Raw genomic sequence first — 12,825 nt, forward strand, 5'->3', positions numbered from 1 at the left:
GAGTGTTTGTCGGTTGTAAAAGCTGAATGTAATGCTGCACTCAGTGTAATATTGCATGATTTGACGAGTTTGATTACATGTCCTCTCAGGAGAGGAACATTCTATTTAGCAAAATCCAAGCAGGCTGATTTAGATATTGTTTTTCTACGTGTTACCACAGAAGGCCCCGTTCTCTTCTCGTAGTTTAGGGTCAAGTGTTTCTGAATGTTGAGCCATATCTAGATGTATTTAAATTGTAAGGTGAAAACATTACCGTTTCATCAGCCGTGCTGTGGTTTTTGACTGGACCTTTTCCAACAAAGGAGATACAGCTATGAATTTCTGGATTATTTGTGAATGAGATTGAAAATGTAGTGCGGACTTGATTTTATCTATTGGAATTGATAGGATCTTGAAAAGTAATCTTCATATGACAGGTGTTTGGAAGATAGGGGTTGGAAAAAAAGAACTGTTTTTGTCAACGTCAGCAACAAAGGAAAAACTTTTCAGAAGCCGACCTATTTTTAATAAAAGTTACAAAGCCAATTTTTATTTTCTGTTGAATCCTTTGTATACGTCATTATAGTAATCATTCACAATAAGACTAGGAATGTGTATTTTAGTTTATTTATAAAAAAAATTCCCCTTCTTATCACGTGGCATGTTGAGTGTGTTATCGCGGAGACCTAGCGCACGTGGATGCTCATGCTATTCTCCGCGGCATCTGCTCACAACTCGCCATGTGCCCCACCGAGAGCAAACCACTTTATGGCAACCGCGAGTAGGAAACCCCAACATGACTCTACCCACCCTAGCAACCGGGGCAATTTTTTTGCTTAGGAAGCCTGACTGAAGTCACTCAGCATGCCCTGATTTCGAACTTACGACTCCAGGTGTGGTAGAGGAATGTGCATTAAGAAAATTAAAAGGGTCGATTTTGATTTCATGCTGACTTTAAAGGGATAGTTATCCCAATAATGAAATTCTGTCATCATTTCTTCATGTTGTTCCAAACCTATCTAACTCGCTTTCTTGAACTCAAAAGGGGATGTTAAGGCATAATGTTAGGGACTTGAATCTTCTTTTTTATTAAATAACATCTAATTTTGTGTTCCATGGAAGAAAGTTAGTTTTACAGGTTTCACAGTATTAAAGGGATAGTTCACCCCAAAATTTTAATGTTCTCATCATTTACTGAACCTCATGCCATCCCAGATGTGGATGACTTTCACTTGATCTGCTGACCGTAAATGAAGACTTTTAGAAGAATATCTCAGCTCTGTAGGTCCATACAGTGTAAGTGAATGTTTTCCAAAAAATGTAAGCTCCAAAAATCACATAAGTCAGTATAAAAGTAATCCATTAGATTCCAGTGGTTAAATCAATGTCGGCAGAAGTGATATGATAGGTGTGGGTGAGAAACAAATCAATATGAAAGTCCTTTTTTACTATAATTTTTTTAACTTTTACATTCTTCTTCTTTTGTTTTTGGTGATTCACATTCTTCATGCATATCACCCCCCCACTGTGCAGGGAGAAGAATTATAGCAAAAAAGGTCTTAAATATTGATTTGTTTCTCACCCACACCTATCATATCACTTCTGAAGACATGGATTTAAGCACTGGAGTCATATGAATTACTTATATGATGCCTTTTTGTGGTTTTTGGAGCATTCGAATTTTGGCACCCATTCACTTGCATTATATAGAACTACAGAGCTGAAATATTCTTCTAAATATTATAATTTGTGTTCTGCACAAGAAAAAAAACCAAGAGGAAATTATGAGAGAATTTGAATTTTGGGTGAACTGTCACTTTAAGACCAAAACTGAGCAAATGCAGCATGGATGCTACTCGCCAAGTTGAAAATGTGAAGATTTCCTTTTTGGAAATCTTTTTGGAACCATGGCACAGAGTATACAGTAAGTTTCAAGATGTCACAGAGTTGTGCTAATATGTCTGATGTGAGTTAGATAATGGCTTCTTTCCTTTCCCAATCCCTTTCCCCCGTTCTTAGTTAGTGCGAGTTTGTTTGTGTTCTCATTTATATGCATTTCTAAGTGTATGTATCCGTATATACATGCTGTTACATCCTTGTGCTTGGCAGAGGTGGTGAGCTCAGCAAAGAGAAGATAGTAAGAGAGAAGGGCCCTGGGGGCCTGAGAGGATGATGTGAGCCTCTCCTAACCGGCCCTGAGGGAGTGCTGCAGGGGTGCTGACTGAGGTCCTGGGTGGCTGCAAAGTGCTGTGTGTGTGAGATACAGCAGGATGGGGAGTCCCTGGGCTCCTGCTAACCCTGTGCTCTTCCTCCCTTCCTTGACTCCTCCCTCCATCCCTCTCTTCTTCATTTCTCTCTTCCATGCTGTAACCCCATTTGCTTGTGCTAATCAACCTTTTTTCCCTCTGCTTGCCAAAACCACCTCCGTTCCAGGTGGACTTGGTCGCTTTCTGCATTCCAAGTCACCTTGTCTTTCTTTTCTTTTCTCTTTGTCTCCCTTATTCTTTTACTTATTCTTTTACTTATTCTTTTACCCCTTCCCCCTATCCATACTCTCTCCTGTGTTTGTTTGTGCTGCTGTGTTTGGGGCTCAAGGGGCCACTCGCCATCTCTTTTTTAAAAAAAAAACCTTCCCTTTATTCCCTGGGAGATGATGTCGACAAGGACACTGGCAGGCTTTTTCTGGTATTAAATTTACTTTTGTTTATTTTGTATTATTATTTCTCTGTGGAAAATGTGTGCTGAGTTTAGAGAGTGCAGTGGTGTGGTGGGAGGGTGGTTGGAGTTAAGGGGTGGAGAGGTTAAAAGAAAAAGTTAGAGCCCCGCCTCCCCACCCGCAGGCCCCTGAGGACCTGATTGGAGGCCCCTTCAGTCTGTCCCGCTGGGGGAGCGGGCCTGAGGGACACCCCCCATTTCCCTCTCTATCTCCGACTCTTTCTCTCTCTCCACCCCATGCTCCCTGAGATAGCAAAACAACCCATCCCTCCCTGGCCTAGAGGGGAAGAAGAGATGGAAAGGAGAAAAGAGAGAAAATGAGCCAGGTCTGACACTGAAGTCTCAGAGAGTGAGGGAGGGAGGGGTGGGGGTCGGTTGGTCGGTCGTTCGGTTGAAGGAAGAGGAGGGAGAGTTTATAGAGACAGATGCAGACGCTTGTCATTTTTGAAAGAGGGAGCAGGGAGGGGGAATTGTTTTTTATAAGTGTCATCAGAGCTGTGAAGTTGAGCATTGTTTTTCCTGCTTCCTGTCAGAGAGCTGTGCTTTTTGGATGTGTACACACACACACACACACACACACACACACACACACACACACACACACACACACGGACACATTTTGAAACAATAGCTCTAGAGACTTTGCTTTGTCAACATATAGGACATGGTCTGACGCACATTTGTAGGGATCAAGTATGTTTTTACTTGTGTACACTACACACACACACACACACACACACACACACAAGCATACAAGCACCCAATCTGTGTGTGTGTCCCCGACTATGATTCATTGTGGAAAAAGGCTGCTCATATCCCCTCATGCTGGCCAATAGGGGCTGTAATAGTCTTGAATTTAATTATTTTATTCGTTTTCTCCCTCAGCTATTGGTGGGCTGACAAGACCTCTTAAGAAAACCAATTTAGAGAGCACTGTTCAGTCACCCTCAGTCTCACCCACACTGGGCGTGTCATTGTGACTTCACCCATTATGTGAGCTTTTGGTCACCTGTGTATTCCATGCGCAGAAAGGGAGCTGTTGTGTTCTGGTTTTATTTGGCAGCACGACACCAAACTGGGCCTATTTATTACCCTCTTAATGGCCTATGCTGTCGAACTCTGCACGCGTTAAACTTTTGTCAAGGCCAAAGAGAGAGGGAGAACGAAGTGTATGTGCAGTAGTCGGTACCAAGCAAGACTCAACAATGAGGATTTTTTCTGCTGTCCCGATTGGAGTTAAGATTTTTACTTGCCCCGCATACATTTTCACTGATCCATCACAGATATTTTTTTTTCCTAAAAAAGTAACATTTTTATTAGTAATTTAAAATGTATTAATTAAATCTATATTAATATATACAGTATCTCACAAGTGAGTATTACCCTCACATTTTTGTCAAAATTTGAATATGTCTTTTCATGTGACAACACTGAAGAAATGACACTATGCTGCAATGTAAAGTAGTGAGTGTACAGTCCCCTCAAAATAACTCAACACACAACCATTAATGTCTAAACCGCTGGCAACAAAAGTGAGTACACCCCTAAGTGAAAATGTCCAAATTGGGCCCAATTAGCCATTTCCCCTCTCCGGTGTCATGTGACTCGTTAGTGTTACAAGGTCTCAGGTGTGAATGGGGAGCAGGTGTGTTAAATTTGGTGTTATCGCTCTCATACTCCCTCATACTGGTCACTGGACGTTCAACATGGCACCTCATGGCAAAGAACTCTCTCAGGATCTGAAAAAAAGAATTGTTGCTCTACATAAATATTTTCTAGGCTATAAGAAGATTGCCAAGACCCTGACACTGATCTGCAGCACAGTGCCCAAGACCATACAGCGGTTAAACAGGACAGGTTCCACTCAGAACTCTTTATGGTCGATCAAAGAAGTTGAGTTCACATGCTCAGCGTCATAACCAGAGGTTGTCTTTGGGAAATAGATGTATGAGTGCTGCCATTGCTGCAGAGGTTGAAGGGGTGGGGGGTCAGCCTGTCAGTGCTCAGACTATACGCCGCACACTGCATCAAATTGGTCTGCATGGCTGTCGTCCCAGTAGGAAGCCTCTTCTAAAGATGATGCACAAGAAAGCAGCGGAAACCAGGTGAGGAGTACAAAGACAAGTGTGTCTTGCCTACAGTCAAGCATGGTGGTGGGAGTGTCATGGTCTGGGGCTGCATGAGTGCTGCCGGCACTGGGGAGCTACAGTTCATTGAGGGAACCATGAATGCCAACATGTACTGTGACATACTGAAGCAGAGCATGATCCTAAAGAAGCTGAGGGTAAAGGTGATGGACTGGCCAAGCATGTCTCCAGGCCTAAACCCTATTGAGCATCTGTGGGGCATCCTCAAATGGAAGTTGGAGGAGAACAAGGTCTCTAACATCCACCAGCTCCATGATGTCGTCTTGGAGGAGTGGAAGAGGACTCCAGTGGCAACCTGTGAAGCTCTGGTGAACTCCATGCCCAAGAGGGTTAAAGTAGTGCTGGAAAATAATGGTGGCCACACAAAACTTTGACACTTTGGGCCCAATTTGGACATTTTCACTTAGTGGTGTACTCACTTTTGTTGCCAGCGGTTTAGACATTAATGGCTGTGTTGAGTTTATTTTGAGGGGACAGCAAATTTACATTGTAGCAAAGTGTCATTTCTTCAGTATTGTCACATGAAAAGATATAATCAAATATTTACAAAAATGTGAGGGTTGTACTCACTTTTTTGAGATACTGTGTGTGTGTATGTGTGTGTATATATATATATATATATATATATATATATATATATATATATATATAATAAAAAATATTAATTTTTATTTATTTACAAAATATATTTCTTAAAAATTATATATTTTTTTATTTAATGTTCATATTTAAAATAAATTTTAATAATTTGGTATCTAATTTGTAGTAATAGCTGGAAATTATGCTGAAGCTGTAATGTAACCATTACATCATAGCTATTTTATGCACAATTTTGCCGGAAAACATTGGCATATGGTGCAAAACATGATTTTATTTTATTTTTTAAAAACTATTACAATTTATTCGCTCCTCGTAATTTCCATAGAACCAGCTGGATGACTTTACCTTGGTGACATACTTAAATCCACAGAATAAACTTGAAGAATATTCAAAATTTCACAAGAATGTACAAACCAAATATTGGCAAGCCATTAAAACACATGTACATGATCAAAAAATGTGAGATGTATAGACTATGCAGCAGTGGCCCGATAGTGCAGAGACTGCTCCTTCAACTGGTGCCGAAACTCTCTCAGTTTTCCTGGGCCCTCAGGCTATCCTAAAGGTTGATCCCTGCAGAAGCAGCAGTGGATCTATGAGATCTGTAATATGATTTTGTGCCTGTGTTTGTGTAAACACGTGCACATATAGAGTGAAAAATCAGTTGGTCTCTTGGCCCCTGCACATGCTCCGTCCCCTCTGGAATCTAACCTGAGCTAGATTCAGCCATGCGTTTTATGAAAGGCTCTTTGGCTCCCTGCCCTCCGTTTGGTGACGGGGATGGGATGGGATGAGAGGGGAGGAGGAAGATGACTGTTGGCTACATCAAGCCCCAAAATGGCCCTCTTTCTGCATGACAGTTTAGAAAAAAGGGTACAAGCAAGAGATCCGTCTCTCTAAACCTCAAGTGCTTTTGTGTGTCTTCTCTCTCTCTCTCAGTTCATGTTTCGCTGTCTGTCTCACTCTCTCATTTGTGTCCCTCTCTATTTTTCTTCATCTCCTTGCACGAACCTCTGGAGCTTCATAATATATTTTTAATTTCCCCAAGGCACTGACAAGAAAATAGTTTTAATGTGTAAAGAGGAGGTGTGTGTCTGCCTCTTTGTGTGTATTCATTAGCATCTCGCCGTTTGCGTATATTTGCGCATGTCAGAGTGCAACGCATGTGTGGGTCAAATGCACGTTTGTGTGTTGCACACACAAGTGTCGTGCCACGAGCTGGAACAGGTGATGGCATTGGTGAGCAGCTGTACGGCTGTTTGTGTGTTCTGTGTGATTTAATTTCCATCCTTCCATGACGTGCTCTTTCATCATCTCCCTCTCTTTCTTCTTCGTGTCTGGGTGTGCGGGTGTTGGGTGCTGGGTCTCTCGAGAGGGGGAGGCTAATACAGTGTGGCTGGCAAGCGAAGGTCCCTGGAGGCCACATGGTATTGTGGAAATGTTGCAAGCAGAGGCCAGTGGAGCCAGAGAGAGAGGTCCGCTTGCTTCAAAAAGATCCCGTGTTTACCGTGTTAGGCCCCGCACTCCCCCGAGAGATCACATGCATGCAGTGCACCTGCTCAAGCGCTGGGCCATCAGGGGCCCCTGCCCCACTCCAACCCGTAATACGCACAATGTGAATATATATGTGCCATACATGTGGCCTTATTGCTAATGGTCGACTAATATGGGTTATTTAATGATCAGTGCCAACTGCCAATATAATATCTATATATCTAAATGTAATTATTATTTCTGAAGTGTAATCAAGACTACATTATAGACTTGGTCAGGAGAGTATACTTTGAAAGGCAACATGGTCAACTGTTCGAAATCTGATCAGGAGCACACAAAAATGAAGTATACCCAGCCTTTAACAGTTAAGCTACAGGAAACTACCTACAGAATAGGCATCATATTTGTAAGATGCCATATTAAAAATGGATCGCCTCTCACTTGTGTCTTGCTGTGTTCTAACATCATTAATGTTTCCTATCAGAGATTGTGTCTGTGCCAGTTTTCAGGGACAAGATGAGTGATGGACTTTGACAGGTAGTTTGTGTTCATGTGATGAGATCAGACATCCCTAATCGAGCTCAGATCAGCACTGCAATTCCTTTGGTCTCTCTTACTAATGCAGCCTTGATCTGGTTTACATTTGACCACGTCTGCTTTGAGTATGTGTCCGTATGTCTGTACTGTATTTGTGGTGCAGTTGAAAGACAGCCTTGTGCTTTAGATGTTTTTATAGGCACAAAAAGGAACTGATGTCTTGTTGAAGTTGGAGCTGATATTTTTCAAGTACAGCAAAGTGTGGCTGGTTCTTTTGTTGGGGTATAGTAGTGTAATGGTGTGTGTAGGATTTTGCTCTTATCCCCAAACCATGCTTACTCTTACCTCTTGTTAACTGTGCAAAAAATACCTTTGGATTGCTCATCCTCTCCCTCTCTCTTTGTTTCTCTTGATTTTTTTCTCATGACTTCATACATGGATTTCCCCTTTTTGTACTTATTGGAACTTGCATAATTCATACTAAAATATGTATACATATCATGTATTATATTTAGGGCTGTCAATCGATTACAATTTTTAATCGAATTAATTACATGGTGTCCTGATTAATTAATAGCGATTAATCGAACATACAAATATTTGCTGAGAAAGCCCCTCATATAACAATAATTCAATATGTAATGATGAAATAATTATACATATTTATCTTTAAATATTTAAAAATTATATATATATTTAAAATACAAAAATATTCAGATAATTCAAATGCATAAAATTCTTGTAGCAGAAGAGTTCATCATCGATAAGACCATACAAAAAGTGGCTTTAAAATACAATGTATTGTTTACTACCATATTACTGATCATAAGTCAATCATTGGCATACAATTTTTTTTTTAGAAACAAGCCAGGGGTATACATAGTACACAATACTACAGATATATTTTACAATAATAACAAGACATTATATTAATTACATTGTGCAATGTTTTCAATGCTTTTGAGTTGTTGGAGGTACAAAGAGTATTTAAATAATATTTCAAGTCTTTACAAAAAAGTGCAAATAGGGGATTTATAGACATACATTTACACTTATGTAAAAAAAACTTGGCAAGAAAAATAAACAGATTAATCAGAAAATTAAGTTATCAAATCTGTGAAAACCAAATAAAACGTCTATATAAAGCAAAGAAAAACTAGTTAAAATAGAGGTACGCCCAAACAAACAACATTTTCTCCAAAATACTACAGCGTGGACACGTTCCCAAAAAAAGGTGAGGGGCAGATTAATCTGCAGCATTACAGAAGGAGCAAAGTGGATCTATTTCAGGGAGCATGTTTCTTAAATAAAGATTGACTGGGTAAAAACGCTGTAACCCTTAACCTTGTTGGTAATTAAATATTTGTGAGGTAAAGACCATACGACCTGCGTCAAACATGCTTGTGTCGCGTCTTGGGTGTATTGCGTCATAAAAGTAAAATGTTTAGGTCACTGTGATAAGTTAAATATAGTTTAATACTCAATCTTTAAACACATCTTGAGATCCCTTAGTTCGTATTTGCGCTCCAAGTGTTTTGAATGCAAGAACATAACGCATGTTTGTGTTGTGTGTCCGCTGAAGGGTTGTTAATGTTTTGTTCACTGTAATAAACTGTGTGTTGCTCACACAGCTGAAATTTCACTTACTGCCCTCTGGAGTAAACAGGTGGTACTACAAGCTTGCATTTCTCAGGAAAGCATTGCGATTTAATTGTGTTAATTTTTTAACACGTTATTTTTTGTAAAATTAATCGCACGTTATTAACACGTTAAATCGACAGCCTATATATATATATATATATATATATATATATATATATATATATATATATATATATATATATATATATATATAGTTGAAGGCAGAAGTTTACATACACTTAGGTTGAAGTCATTAACAAAAAAATGTAACCACTCCACAGATTTAATATTAGCAAACTATATTTCTGGCAAGTCATTTAGGACATCTACTTTGTGCATGACTAGTCATTTTTCCAACAATTGTTTACATACAGATTGTTTCACTTTTAATTGCTTATATCACAATTCCAGAGGGTCATAAGTTTACTTACACTAAATTTACTGTGACTTTAAGCTGCTTGGAAAATGATGTCAAGCCTTTAGCCAATTAGCTTCTGATTGGAGGTGTAGCTATGGATGTATTTTAAGACCTACCTTCAAACTCAGTGCCTCTTTGCTTGGCATCATGGGAAAATGTAAATAAATCAGCCAACCAGGACCTCCACAATTTTGGTTCATCCTTGGGAGCAATTTCCAAATGCCTGAAGGTACCACGTTCTATACAAACTATCTATACAAACAATAGTAAGCAAGTATAAAAACCACACAGGCATCATACCACTCATAAAGGAGACACATTCTGTCTCCTATAGATGAATGTAGTTTGGTGCGAAAAGTGCAAATCAATCCCAGAACAACATCAAAAGACCTTGTGAAGATGCTGGAGGAAACAGGTAGACAAGTATCTATATTCACAGAAAAACGAGTCCTATATCGACATAACCTGAAAGGCTGTTTAGCAAGGAAGAAGCCACTGCTCCAAAACCGCAATTAAAAAAGCCAGACTACAGTTTGCAAGAGCACATGGGGACAAAGATCTTTCTTTTTGGAGAAATGTCCTCTGGTCCGATTAAGTAAACATTTTACTATTTGGCTATAATGTCCAATGTTGTTTTTTCTCCCCAATTTGGAATGCCCAATTCCCAATGCGCTCTAGGTCCTCGTGGTGGCGTAGTGACTCCGGGTGGTGGAGGACGAATCTCAGCGTCTGAGACCGTCAATCCATGCATCTTATCACGTGGCTTGTTGAGCGTGTTACCACAGAGACATAACGTATGTGGAGGCTTCACGCTGTTCTCCACGGCATCCACGCACAACTCTCCACGTGACCCACCGAGAGTGAACCACATTATAGCGACCATGAGGAGGTTACCCCATGTGACTCACCTCCCTAGCAACTGTGCCAATTTGGTTGCTTAGGAGACCTGGCTGGAGTAACTCAAATTAAGCATGTCCTAGATTCGAACTTGCGACTCCAGGTGTGATAGTCAGCATCAGCATTGCTGAGCAACTCATGCCCAATGTTGGCTTGCAAGCAGAAGAACACCATCCCCACTGTGAAGCATAGGGATGACCTACAAACCTGACACAGTTACACCAGTTCTGTCTGGAGAAATGGGCCAAAATTCCATTCCAACTTATTGTGAGAAGCTTGTGGAAGGCTACCCAAAACACTTGACCCAAGTTAAACAATATAAAGGCAATGCTACCAAATACTAAGAATGTGTATGTAAATTTCTGACCCATGGGAATGTGATGAAAGAAATAAAAGCTGAAATAAATCATTCTCTCTACTATTATTCTGACATTTCACATTCTTAAAATAAAGCAGTGATTCAGACTGACTTAAGACAGTGAATGTTTTCTACAATTAAATGTCAGGAATTGTGAAAAACTGAGTTCAAATGTATTTGGCTAAGTTGTATGTAAACTTCTGACTTCACCTGTAACTTTATTGATCATTATGCGCAAATACAAAGACAACATCTCTTTTGTGAAGGTGGACCTGTGGACTCTTCGTGGCACTAATGCATTGTTTTGATCCTTTGTCACTTTCGTCGTTCCTTACCTCAGTGTGGAGGGTGCCTTGCGGTGTCCATTAAGGGCAGCATCACACCGACGCTAATTATTTCTCGCTTTCTCATGATGGAGGCTGCTCCACACTTTATAAAAAAAATACATATCAACCTAACGAGGGGTAATTAGCAGGTCCCTGTAAGGCGGGGCTATGCTCTGCAACATGACTGCTCTGTGGATTCTGCTAATTCACTTCTCATCTAATTACCCCAAACATGGCTGTTTGTCTTTCCTGAGAGAGAAAGTGTGTGTATGGGGCGAGGGTGGGTTTGGTATCTTGGCGATTGTAGAACCCCCCCTCCCAACCATCACTTACACACACACACACACACACACACACACACACACACACACACACACACACACACACACACACAACCTGAGGCTCATCTTTATGTAAAACAAACAAAACCTTATGCAATATAAAGAGTAAGAAGGGCTATTAATACTACTATGAATATTATACAAAACCATAAAAGAAAACATTTAATTTATATATAATAATGAACTGTATTCAAATCAGAGCATCAATTTAGAATGCACCAGAAGTCCATATGCTTTTTAAAAATGGCCAAGCTTTATGAATATTAATGTTTTTTTTTTTCTTTTGCATTAGAATATGGAATCTACTGTACCACTTTTAGAATGGATGCAGACTCCTGAGACTATATTTAATGACTGCAACTCACAAGCACCATTGAATTATTCAGTTAAAAATGAATATTAATATATTGTCAATTTGAAATGTTTACTGCTGATTTTTATTTTGTTTTTGGGCTTTTTGCCACTTATTGAAAGAAAATAAATTGATACTTTACATTTTTTGGCAAGAGAGGGAGAATGGTACATTTGTTTGTGATACTCTTGTGTTGAGTATAATGTTTATAAATGATGTATCTGAAATGTTTATATGTTTATGGTGAGTAAATGTGTGCAAGCTTTTTTGTGCTGGGACTGGCTGTCTCTCTGCAGTTGGCCAGGGGCTGCAGCTGGCAGAGACAAAGTTGAGGTGGGCTATGGGCACATCCGCTGCTGAGGACCCCCAAACACTCATTAACACGTTGCTCCTCCACAAGAGAGAGGACAGCACACATCCTAACTAAAAGTACTGATAAAATACTCTCTCCCACACTCTCTCGACACGAACAGAGGTTTGGTGAAAGAGTTTACCACCTGGGATTACAAAATCTCAAAGTGTATGTGCGTTTGATAAAGTCTTTGTCATAATATCTGGAGGTCATTATTCTAAAATACTGCAGTGGATCACTTCTACTCTGATAAATGTAGCTTTCTATCAAATTTGCCACACTGTTGTCCACTAACCCTCACCAATCACATGCACATTCTGTGTCTTTGGCTTGTTCCTCACCTAGCCCTCTCACAGTAGAGAGAGTCTAGACCCTGTTGTGAGCTACACCAGTGTGTGTATGTGTCCTTCACTTCCTGTGTCGCAAAAGGACACTGAAGGGGCAAAACAGCCCCCCACACTCATTCCAGCCACAACAGCCCACCTGAAGCAGGATATTACAAAAATATTAAACACTGTTTTATGTCGCTAACATATTTCTACTACATTAACAACACAGATAGCAGCCCAGTTACCTTAGAATTGCACTTGATGCAATGCTAGCTTGACAGCTATTACAGAAATGAAACGAAAATAGCTGCACGGTCTCTGTCAGGAGCGGCGCTTGCA

The 12,825-nt window shown here is 40.1% G+C and overlaps 1 protein-coding gene across 3 annotated transcripts in view; it reads left to right on the top strand.

Annotated features, from left to right (window-relative positions):
* LOC127623383 (zinc finger protein 423-like) overlaps positions 1-12,825 on the top strand; it is a 195,218-nt gene that overhangs the window by 34,552 nt on the left and 147,841 nt on the right. The gene's annotated exons all lie outside the window — the stretch shown is intronic.

The sequence above is a fragment of the Xyrauchen texanus genome, chromosome 29 (assembly GCF_025860055.1).
Source record: "Xyrauchen texanus isolate HMW12.3.18 chromosome 29, RBS_HiC_50CHRs, whole genome shotgun sequence".
NCBI lineage: Eukaryota > Metazoa > Chordata > Actinopteri > Cypriniformes > Catostomidae > Xyrauchen > Xyrauchen texanus.